Genomic DNA, 12,614 nt, shown 5'->3' with positions numbered 1-12,614 from the left:
ACTGTATACAAAGAAAAGCCCCATCATGGCGAATTATATATTTGACTTTGCCTAACTTCACCACTTGAGCACAGTGATATGTCCGTAATCTCTGGGATTAGAGCTGGGCCCCATACCTGTCATTTGCCGTTGACTGGTCTGCATCTCAGATTGCGCAGAACCGACGTGCTCATCCAGGGACCTTTCATCCGCGAGAAATGCTCCTCTCAATTTTCAAAACTGCATGTCTCTGCTTATATGATAAGAAACGTCATGCTAGAAAACAGCAGCCGGGTCTCTCTATTATGTCTATGTGTTAGAATGTGTTTGTGGCCGACCACAGAGAAAAACAGGGTACAATGTTGTTTCACCTTACATGAAATGTTCATAATGAATTCCAGCAGAAGAGCTGAATAATAAAACATGTGTAGTCTAGTTAAAAAATAATAGGGTAGCACAAAAACAAACATGTTACGTCATAACGTGTACAAATCAAAAGCACCTCACAACCAACAGTTAGGCTAACATAGGGGAGGAAAAGTGGGCCCTATAGAAAACTTATGGCACTCCCCCTTTCGTCAGGACAGTAATGTTATAACTAACTAAACAATAAAAACTTAAGGCACAAGCTAAGCAAGTTCAAAGCTTTGCTATTAAGCATGTTATAAAAAAAGAATTATAATCATAGTAAAAAACAAGTAACATTTCAATTTTGAAAAGGTAGCCAAATTAAGGGGTGTAAGATGTATCCATGATGTCTTTTTCAAGTTCAAAAGCCAATAAATCCAGAACGGATTCTGTCTCCTCAGACGATCATTGTTCGACGGCCCAGTTTACAATCTCCAGAGAACAGACATGATCCTCAGTATCAGCCAATGCTGAGAAAGTAGCAGGGTAAGCTTCATATGTGTTTTTACAGCAAGCATTTAGTGATCCTGGGGGTGGAGCTTGCCTGGCTTCATAATGGCATCACAGTAGTGAGGCTCCAACTACCCATCCAATGATCTGACAGAATCTGGACGTTTAAAGACACAATACAGGAACTTGCAGGACTCTGTAACATAGAAGGCACCCCACAGAAACAGACAGAAAGGAAGCCGCAGCTGAAACTGAGTGGAACAACCAAAACTGTGGTGCCGGAGTGCCCCAAGCCGAAAGCAGTAATGGCGGAATAGCACCACTAATGCAGCTGCTTCCAAATCCGGATGAGCTATAGCCAGCAACGGAAGGGAGCGAGACCCCGCAACAGGATGGAACGCAAGTGGGGCAGGACAAATCTTTCAGCAGTAAACCGGACACAGTGAACTACGATCCCTCAGGGTGGAGCCATGACTGAGGTACGGGCTACGGCTTGTGTGGGCAAAGAGCCAGTCACTAAGGCCTTGAGGGTGGCACAGATTCGGAGCCATCGCAGACCCAAGAGCATAGAGATATCAACCACTCCATTTTCAGCGAGAAACTATCAGAGGAGGCGGCGCAATCACATTCAACGATCACAGCACAGATGGTGTCCAAGTACTATTGTTATTGCGTATCCGCGCTACACCCGTAAAAGCAGGTGAACATCTACTGAGGCCAGAAGTAGCTATCGTTAAGTGACAAAAGGTCAAGGAACTGTAGGGAGCTAAAAATGAAGCACAGCTTGTGACCAATATATTGGAAAGGTGTTCCCCAGTAGCGGACCCCACGTTCCCTCCTGCCCCCACATAGGCCACCATAGACCACACAAGGTGTGACCCACAAACTAAACTGGAAGTTAATCAACAGGACAAAGAACTCGGATGTAATAGCTGGCCTGACACCTGGTTCAGGAACAACAGAGCCCCTTATTCTCCTCTGTTTATCACACAGGACAACAACAAGCTGATTGGAGGGGAAGTCCACCAACCCTCCCCCTCCACTCAAGAAGCACTTGATTGCTGAGGAACGCCACATAACCTCAACCAGTTCTGTAGCGGAGCATTCTGGAAGATAATGGCCATTAATCAGTAAGAAAAAAACTGTGACAAATCCAATCCAAAAGAATAGAAAATCCAAGGAAAGTGTTATACAAACATAAATGCAAGGTGGGACCAGATAAGTGTGTTTCAGCCATAAAAGGAAAACACAGATCCATGAGGGAGGGGTGTCTAAAATGGAAGAATCATCAAAAGAATCTGAAGGAAAATCATCTAGACCCACATAATACCCAGAAGCAATTTATTGAAAAACTGGGGCCTCTGGTATCTGACCTCAGCTGCAGAAGACGCAGTAGTAAAAGCAGTACTCACTTCAGTCATGCTGTTGGCAGTTGTAGCAGATACAGGAATTAACTGTAGTGCATTCTACGCCCCACGCTTCGGTGGTGCTCACTAGTGCAGAAACAGTATCAGTCTCAACTGCACATTTGCTCACTTTATCAGCCACAAGGTTCTCTACCATTTACTCTAATGGGGTGTCCCAGTGTCCCTCAGAACCTGGCTGATTACTGATATACAACAAAACTGGTTCTGTAGGGAAACACCCAATTTATTTTAAGCTAGGTTAGTTTTAGTCCTGATTAACTAGGACGTACCAATGGATGGCACAACACATATATTAACAAACAAATTGAGAAACACCACTGACGCAAAAAAAAATAATCTCGGTATTTTACTGTTTATATAACGTACATATCACAGAAACAGACTCTTATGCAACATAAATAATAATAGTGAACATAAATCAGTGCCATACGAAAAATGTGGTCACATGGAAAGTAATGCAACGTAACAAACAATTGAAAATATACAGAAAAAAAAAAACACTCAATGGGATGTCCATTTAGAACCCTTTAGTATGTTCAAACATATCCTCATTTCTTGACAGCAAATATGTATGTATTGTTGACATTTCAAACCTCTCAACAACCTGCATTCATAAAAAATATCACACCGGGTCTTCCTCAGACTAGAAAATATGAATACAGCCTGGTCATAATAGGAACATCATGTTGCTTGATGTAAGCTCAAAGAAGCATCACTCCACGTGGTGAAGAGGTGTACAAGTGTATCCAGAGTCAAGGAGGGTCCTAAAAAGGAACCTTTAAGAAAGAAACTGCCCAGGTTCAGATTTCTGGAATGGCTATATAAGTCCAGGCTGCAAGTCGCTATGGCTATATGCCACAATGGAGGTTCACTGTTCAACGTAACCCTCTTGAGATACAGGAAGGATTCTCTGATTAATTCCTGCAAACACAGAGAGAGTGAATCTACCCTCTGCCGCAAGCTGCCACATAAAGAGTGAAGAGCCAGAGATGCCGCTTTGCCTTTAATGTCAGACAAAATAATTGCAGACACCACTGGAAAATTCCCCGTTCGTTTCATCCCCAAATCCAGGGCAGTGGCTGCCCCATGTTTGTTCTGTATTTGTTTTCACAAGTCTGGCATGACTGACATGGACAGAGTGCCATGACTAATGGTGTAAACAGTGGCAAAGACTGCTCCCCATGTGTTGCAATCTCCTATAGCGAGAACCATCCTGTGGGGTAAGCACATAGTCAAACTCCTGTGTTTGTCTTGTGGTCCAGTAAGGAGAAACACAGCTTCAATGTTGACAATTTGGGTGATCCAAAATGGAATTTCCTCACAGTTAGTAGGAATTGTGCCCATAACTGAATGAACAATTACAGTACTTATTGTAGGCTCTGCAGGCAACTAGGCTAGCCCTGGCAGGCCAACTCTTGCTGGTTGTGCCAAAAAGGTGTGCAAAACACATTGAGTAAAGCGTATATAAAGTCTAACTAAATATGTATAAACAGGTTGTAGTTGCTGAGCCGCAATATTTGCATAGTCGCGTTATGATGTGAACCGGCTAAAGCTTGCCAGGTCACCCTTTCATTACTTAGGGGACCTAAATGTACTGGTGCAAGTACACAGAGTAGTGAGCCTTGGAACCAAGTAGTGTGTTTCCAATATGAAAGTGGTAATTCTAAGAGCGCATAATCAGCTGGTGGTGGAGCAACTATGTATTCATGAAATGTGTTTGCATTAACATTAACAGCTGGAAAATTGACTCAAGAATAAAAAACTTCAAGGTGATAGCCATTGTGAGCTTCAACCACGAAAATAAAGTCACCATCTGTATTAGTAAGACCATGTGCATGCATAGCAGGTCTGCAATTAACAGCAATGACAACGGGGGTGGGCACAGCCATAAGGTAAACAAATATAGGAATCGAAGTGCAACACAAAATGGGTAATATCCTTTTAAACTTTCAAGCTTGAAATACCTACAGAATTAAATGCTTCCTAAAACACTGTGGAGGATTAATCCACAATACCAAGGACATCCCCAGTGGTATGTGTAAGGGTATTATCAACACACACAAGCACTACTCAAGAGACCCGTGAAAAAGGAACCAAACCAAACGTTGGTAGCGCCATGTTGCAGAGATTCTGTTTGGAAACAGAACTATGCCTGGTATCAAAGAACTTCAATATGTAGGGACTGAGTCACCATAAAACATCAGTACCTGTGGGCCTAATTCCTGACTAGCTCATAGTGCCTTACCTTCCCTCCTAACCTTCCTGGAGTAACAGGTAAGTTGCCACACAAGAACACAACTCTCTAGTCCCCCAGGGAAACCACTGTAACAGGTGATAACCTTTTGTTCTCTCACTGATGAATGCCCATAATAAACAAAAGAAAAACACAAGGAAAGTTTACATCATTTTTTTTTTTAACGGAGTTTTATTTAGCGCGAACTTGACCCGAAGGTATCGGATATCAGAGCGATTTACACAAGCACCTGTTGCGTTACATGAGGACACATCACATTGATTTTTTTTAGGCACGGGGAGATTAAGTGATTTGCCCAGAATCACAGGATGTTGCGTGTCTTTGCTGAGACTTGAACCTGATTCCCCAGATTTTAGGTCGACCGCCCTAGCCGTTAGACCAATTCCTCTCCCTCTTCATTGAAACTATTGTACTCTATCACGTAACAACTGTGCTGCAAATAGAAAACATATGCAACTGAACAAAGTAATTAGCATTATCAATAAACGGTATCCAATGAAAAGCCCTATCATAGCAAATGATATATTTGCCTAAGCATAACCTCACTACGTGATCACAGTGATATATCAGTGATCTCGGGGATTAGAGCCAGGCTCCATACTTGCCATTTGCCATTAGCTGGTCTCAGTGGCGGCTGCCACCTATCTAAAGTGGTAGGGCAGCTGGGGTTGGGGAATAAAATAAAAATAAAAAAGACTTATCTGTGGCTCCGCTAATGCTGAGGCTGCCGGCCACCTCACTGCTCCTCTCGTCTGGCTCGGACGTGGATGGACCTCAAAGCACAGGCTCCCCCATCCAATCCAGATGCTGCCCAAATTCTATACTTAGCATGAAAGCAGCACCAGGATTCATCTGACAACCCTTGTTTTCCGCTTAGACAGTGCCTAGAAGCCTGTAGCTTTTCTCCAACCCGGCTGTGCAACACAGCTGAGTTGGAGAAACATAAGTGTGCATGTCTGTTTGGCCGTCCTAAGACGGCCGGCCAAACTACATGGGCACTTATAAGTGCAAACTCCTCCTCCTCCCTGCCATGCCCAACCCCTCCTCGCCCTATACTCATTGCTTGGACTCCATCGAGGCTCAGACAGTGATAAATAAAATAATAATAACATTGTGTTATTATCATTTTATTTTTCATCTGCTGAAATTCTCCTCTCTATTTTCAAAACTGCAGGTCTCGGCTTGTATGAAAAGAAATGCCATGCTAGAAAACAGCAGCTGGGTCTCTCTATGATGTCAATGTGTTAGAATGTGTTAGTGACCAAACACAGAGAAAAACATGGCACAATTATGTTTGACGTTTTATGAAATGTTCAGACTGAATCCAAGCAAAAGAGCTGAATAACAAAACATGTGCAGCCTATTTCTAAAATAATAGTGTGGCATAAAAACAAGCATGTTACTTTGTAACTTGTGCGAAGCAAAGGCAGCCTACTACCTACAGGTAGGCTAAATTAGAAGAGAACTACATGAAACTGGCAAAATTCTCCCCACTGAACGAGACTCTTGGCACAAAACTTGAAAAGGTAAAACTTCAGCAGGACTAATCTGGGACTGTATTCAACCCGCACTCTATCACTGTCTGCCTGAACTTTGGATTTGACCAGGTCCAACATGACCAGATATCCCTGGTTGGTGCTTTATGCTTCTAAGCCCTAATTTACAGTTTATTCTTTAAAAATGCAGAACTCTGATTCCGCTTATTGGATTTTTGTCGTTTTGCTCTTGTTTTATTTATAAAATTAATCTCTATTTTTCTAACCTGGTGTGTAATATCTTTGTATGGTTTGCTCACTGCTTTACTGTTTGAAGTGTTGCACAAACACTTTACACGTTGCCTCTAAAGTTAAGCCTGACTGCTCTGTGCCAAGATACCAAAGGATGAGTACAGGTTAATTTAGGGGTGCCTTACCTTGACTAGGATTGTGATTACAGCTTGACCAGGGCCTATACCCAATTTCTAACAATATTTTTTAATGACCCAACCAGATTATCAAAATATACTGGGGACTGTCTATTAAATTCCCTCTAAAAAGTGACTTTTGCTTTTCCCAACAACAGGGTGAAGTCTTCTTCATGTTCTTCAGGACCAAAATTTGTAAATCTTCCATCATGTTCCCACAAATGACCTCCAATCTCCATATTACAATCTCCTTCATCTCTGATGGAAACAACTGTGGTACTGGGGGAAAACCAGACACAAAGGAATTGTGGTAGGCATGATCATATGGAGGAAGTATATCGATAAAGTCATAATGACTTAGGAAGGCACTAGCGTTGCCTTAGAATCCTTTCTTAAACGGCCCAATGGTGGATCCTGCAGACAATCCTAAACTCTGGGGACCCGTGAGTAATCTCCTGACCAGCAAAATACCTCTAGGGATTTGACAGGGCTTTAGGGAAGGCACTCGACCAGCCAGACCAAATTTGCCTGCCCTGATCACCTGCCCTTGCAGTGGAAGTTTGTGATACACCCCCTCACAATCAAGACCAACTTTGTAAATAACTCTAGCTGGTATCCTGGGAAATACTGGCGCCAAATTCCCCACAAGAAATCCCGCATTAACTACACAAATTGGGAGTGCTCCTCGTTCGCAAGACAAAACTAGCCACACCAGTCATAGCACTGCAGTAAGGCATCCACTTGTAACTTTTAACTGCTGTATTAAAATAGCCCTCTTGCACAAGTTCTTTACCTGCACAAGCACTTTTCTTCCACACTAGCTCACAGCCTTAATTGGGGACAAGACCACAAGTCAGGACTACACTGTCCCTATACCTAATTGGGCCAGACCGGTAACTAAAAAAGTCCTCAAGACAAATCTCATTGTATGCTTGCACTGTCAATGGCTGCAGTAAGGCAACTGTTTTTAACTGCTCCTGCTTTCACACGTTCTCTTCTTGCACAAGCACTTTCTTTTCAGACTAGCTCACAGCCTCAAGCAGAGGCAATGACACTTCATTTCACGTGTTTTCTGAGTCCCTCATTTGCAAATTACACAAGAAGGATTTTAAGTATCCAGGGGCCAGATGTATCAAAGGGTTTTGCCCATTCTGTGTCTATGGGGAAATGTGTTGATACATATAGCCCCAGGAAACTAGTCGTCCCCGCGTCCCACTTACCAGGCTAGAAGCTTATTATTCACGACTTTAAAGGGCAGTTATTGAATATTATTCTTACTGTATTTATTTATTTCTCATGAACTACACTGTAATGATTTTAATTCATGGAACAATGAAGTTTACTTTACCTTACAGTGGCAGCGCCACCACTTTGGGGACATTAAAGTGCAGAAGATGTAAAGCATGCAATTTATGCTTAGAAACTAAAGAGTTTGAACATTGTAATAAGAAATATCCATTGAACCATCATACAAATTGCAATAGCGCAGATGTAATTTATGTCATTCTTTGCCCGTGTAAACTGCCATGTATAGGACAGACACAACAAAAAGTGCGGAGAAGATCCTACAGCACTGCACCCGGTGAAGATGTGCAAAGCAAGGGGCACCACCAGTGGAAGACTTCAAGGAAGCAAACAACAAGCCGCAGGTGGGATAGTCAGCGCTTGGCAGTTGAAAACCAACTTCACAATGAGCGTGGAGGGGACACTCGCCCCTGCTCACCACGTGTGGGTGCAAACGGTGCACTGGATTGACTCTATAAACCGTGGTTTAATGGATACGAGGTTTTGTGCTAATTAACTGAATTGTCTTTGTGCCATTGTCGGTATTTGCTCATTCTTGTCTTACATGTTGCTCGCTATGGATGTATTTCGATATTTTATAACTGTTTTACAGCACTGACAAGCACTTTCATTCCCCGTATTAGGAGTCCAGTCCGGGTCTTACGGCTTCCCAAGGATACCACTGCCTTCTCCTTGAAACGTGTACGCTTGGGTAGGGCTTCCAACATGGCTTTACCCAGAGCTCGCGGCTGGTCATGTCTTGCATTGTTGCTCCTGTGAGTGCAAGGTGAGCATGCGTAGCCCGCGAGCCTGTATCCTGGCGAGGCGTATTACTCACTCGCTGGCAGGAAGATCCATCCGCATACAGGTGTTTTACCAAATCCCCTGCTTGTCAGGCTGTTTACAGAATGGTGATTTGTACCTGCAGAGCTGAGGCTGTAACAAGATAGATTATTTGGCTTTAAGAGTCTGCTGGAGCAGAGTTTTCATTTAGAAAATTCAGGGGCTTTTGAAGCTCTAGTATGTCTATGCGTTTTATTAATTATTAATAAATAACAATTAATTATTTGTCTTGTGCAAGTGTGTTTTTTATTAATCAATCCGTTTGTCTTAACATAAGAGAAAGTTACACGAGGGTTAGCATGCGTGTGCTGTTTCTGTTTTCTAAAAATAATGTGCAAGTTTTCATGTTTAAACGTTGCTGTGTGCTGTTTATTTTGAGCACAAAACGCTGTCTGAATTAATGTTTTTTTTATGTTGCGAGAGCTAGATAAATGCATACACATAAGGGTATTAGTGGGGTTAACACTGTTTAATCATTATGCTGTAGTAACGTTGTTTTTATTTCTTTTAATTGAGATGGTCTATTGTGGCCTATGGAGGCCTAGTCCATGATGGCTGATTTTGTGAGCCTGGCCTCGAGTGAATATGTGAAAGACGTGACGAGGGAGACCCCTGCTGGAAATGGTTCTGAAGTTGACTGACCATGGTCCTCGAATGAAAATTTTCCATGAGGACGCAGCAGTTTTGGAGGATCTCCAAAAAGAAATGGAACATCATGGGTAGCCTTGGGAGACAGAGAAGTTTTAGAAATGAACAATGAACTGTGGTTCGGCTGCCGAGGGAAGTTAAACAAATCGGATACTTTAATAGTATCTTGGTTCCTGTTCCGTAGTTCCGTCTTGTGACTTTTCCTGAGCGGAGATTTTCAGATGTAGCAATGTTACATTTCTTCCTTCTCGCTCTGCTCAGTGATTCAGTGTATTTTGCAAACTTAATGTGTGTTTCCATTGTAATTTTTACTATAAAAATTATTAGCTTAGGGAGGGACTTGCCACTTGCCATTTTGCCTTTGCTGCGTGAGTTTGCGTTGCTGAGGATCGATGCTGAGGATTTCGTCTTGAGAGACTTTACCGAGAGACTTGTCCTGACCCGTTCTGACACTTAGTTAGAATAGGTAACTATGAGAAATGATTTATTCTGATTGATTTACTTTGACTAATTTTAGATAAAGCAATATAATTTTAAACATGGTGTTGAATTTTCTTTCTTGTCAATTATTGGGTTTATATTTCTGATCATTATTGTATGTGTTGTGTAGATTATGTTATTGATTAGGACAGTCACAAAACCAGATCTGATCGACCTGATATCGATGCAGGGTGTTTAGGTGTTTTCTTTCCACAGGTTTATTGCTGGTAGAGTATTTGAGCGCATGTTAGTGAAATGGGCCCTAGCGTATGATGAATGTATGTGTGTGTAACTGTGTGATTACTCTATCCGTGGTAGTGGGCATATTTTAGATACCCTGATCTCTATCAATTTCCTGGTAGCAGAGATAGGATGGTTTTGATGGTTGTCTTGATCTGATAAGATTGCTTGTACATTAGCTTATTGATTATTGATTTTATTTTGTCAATATTGGTATATGTACTAATATTATATGTTGAAGTCGTCATGTTGAGTTATATGTAGTGCTTCTGGAACTTGGAAGCTGTTGTAGCAGTTCCGTAGTAGGGCAGAGGGAAGTATATGCTGCTCTCGGGAAAGACGGGATTGTAAGGAATAACGTGTGACAATTGAAGTTGCGCGTTCACATTGTCTGGGTTCGGAATCAGTGACATTGTTGTATGTTACTATTAGATATTTCTGGTATATAAGGAGTGTGTATCATAGTGAAGGTTATCTTTGAAACTCTGGTCTTAAGTCCCAGGGATCCGTAAGGATTTCCGTTAAAGCTTATCGCGGGAGGAGTAATAGGTATTCTCTGAGCTTGTTTGAGGAACTGGGCGAAGTTGCTTAGTTAATGTATGTTATAATTCTGTAGTGGGACAGATTGTGCGCTGCTTCCCGAGAACAGGATTCTGTGTGTATGTACTATATTTTTCTTGCATGAATGTGCGTGAAAGTTTGTACATTTAGTTGATTGTAAGACTCTTTGGACAAGTCCTAGAGGAAACAGTTAATGAATGTATGTTAGTAGGGCAGAGTAGAAGAAGTGCTACTGTGTCAATGAAAGGTTTCTTATGAAAATAGACTCTCTTTTACTATTCTGTGGTTAGCGAAGCAGACAATGGAGATGTTTTTATGTTGTAACTAATAGATTTTGTAGAAATCTTGACACGAAGTCTACTGAGAAGATTTTGTAAAGGAGGGGTAGACGAGTGACAGAAGACAGGAGACAAGCGACTGCAGCGACTGTTGACGTCAGAAAGACCGCGCTCTGATTGGGTGGTAGATCAGAATAGGGTTCGCGCTAGGATTGGTGCGTTAGTGTGAGTCGCGCTGCTATTGGTTGAAAAGCTCGTATTGTATATTTATAATACGGAGAAAATAGAGAGTTTTGGTAAGCGCTAAAATGTATTACCAAGAGGAAAAAAAGAAAAAAACATTCTTTGGGAAAGTTAAAAGGTGGTTTACCAAGGATAAAGAGGTTAAAACGAGAGAGGGTGAGTTGCTACCTCCAGCGAAAACACCTGCATCCTTCATGGTTGCGAAATATGGATTACATACCTGTATATGGTTGCAGAATTGGGTTAGGTATACTAAAGAAGATGGTGTTCTAGCATTTCCAGAACATGGTTCATTTAATTTGGCCGTGTTGAGAAATTTACGGGAAAAGATGGTACGTCTGGACCCGAAGCCGAGACCTACGCAGTTCGAGGCTTTAGTGGAATGGGAAGAGGAAGTTCATGAGCGAGAAAAGCAAAGATCTGGAGGGTATTACAGGAATATGTTTGGGAGGAGACATGATCGTGAAACACATCATGATCGGATGAAAAGATGGCGAGATGTTAATATGTCAGAGGGATTATATCCTATGAGAACAATTGAAGAAGGAGCAGTTGGAGTTAATGAGTATGATGATGAGGTCTTAAATGACATGATTTACAAGAGACCACCTCCATATAGACCAGAACCAGATGAGAGTACACCAGTTGTTTCTCCGATAAGAGATACAGTCTGTATTATTGAGAAAGAAAAAGTGACACCTGAATCAAGAAGTAGTAGTTCTTTCAGGGAGAGAGAGAATCGAAGTAGTGAGGAAAATGCCAGAAAATTAGCAAAAACGACAACAGAACTGACTGAGAAAATTAGGGAGTTAACGAAGAATCTGGAAGCTGTTACGGTGCCTGTAACAATAGGTCCGGTTATGCCTGTGTTTGACAAACAGAGAGCAGGTGAGAATGGACTAGTGATTCCATATGTTGGGAATAATCTGACAAATTCAGTTGGTCCTTCAGGAGATTCAGATAAAAGAGCAGAAAGAAGTGACCTGAGACAAACAAGACATGACACATGTAGTGAACTACTGGATGCTAGTGAACCTAGTTGTTCAGGGATGCCAATTTTAGAACCGCAGAAAAGAGTGGTTCCAGTGAGAAAAACTGCTGAAATAACAGTTGATGATTTGAATGATTGGATGAAGGTTCTTCAGAAAAAGGATAAGGATTCACAAGTTATTGATGTGGCTAGGTTACGTATAGAATTAGAAGAGCTTGTGACAGGAACAGTTCCAACAGAAATCCTGAAGAGTCATCATGATGGTGAGCTGTTGTTTATGTGTAAAAGTGTTACCTGGAGAGCAAGGAATACACATGACAGGCTAAGAGCAATAGCAAATGAACAAGGAGTTGACATTGATAAAGTGAAAGCTTTACAGAGAACTTACAGGATGGATTTTACAGAGAAGGACATTGAAAATTTGAATGCTTCTGGTAGAACAGGACAGATTAAAGAAATGGTGGCATTATTGCGAAGATGGGGTGATGTTGAAAAGGGGAAGGATAGGTGGTATAAGAAAAGAGAGGAATCTGTAGATAGAACAACTTATTCGGCATTTCCAGTGAGAGAAAAGGAGAAACCGGTGAATAATTATCCTATGAGAGAAATACCTGGAGGAGGATAT

The sequence above is a fragment of the Triturus cristatus genome, chromosome 6 (genome assembly GCF_964204655.1).
Source record: "Triturus cristatus chromosome 6, aTriCri1.1, whole genome shotgun sequence".
Classification (NCBI taxonomy): domain Eukaryota; kingdom Metazoa; phylum Chordata; class Amphibia; order Caudata; family Salamandridae; genus Triturus; species Triturus cristatus.
The sequence above is the reverse complement of the archived record's forward strand: the minus strand, read 5'-3'. Positions refer to the sequence as shown.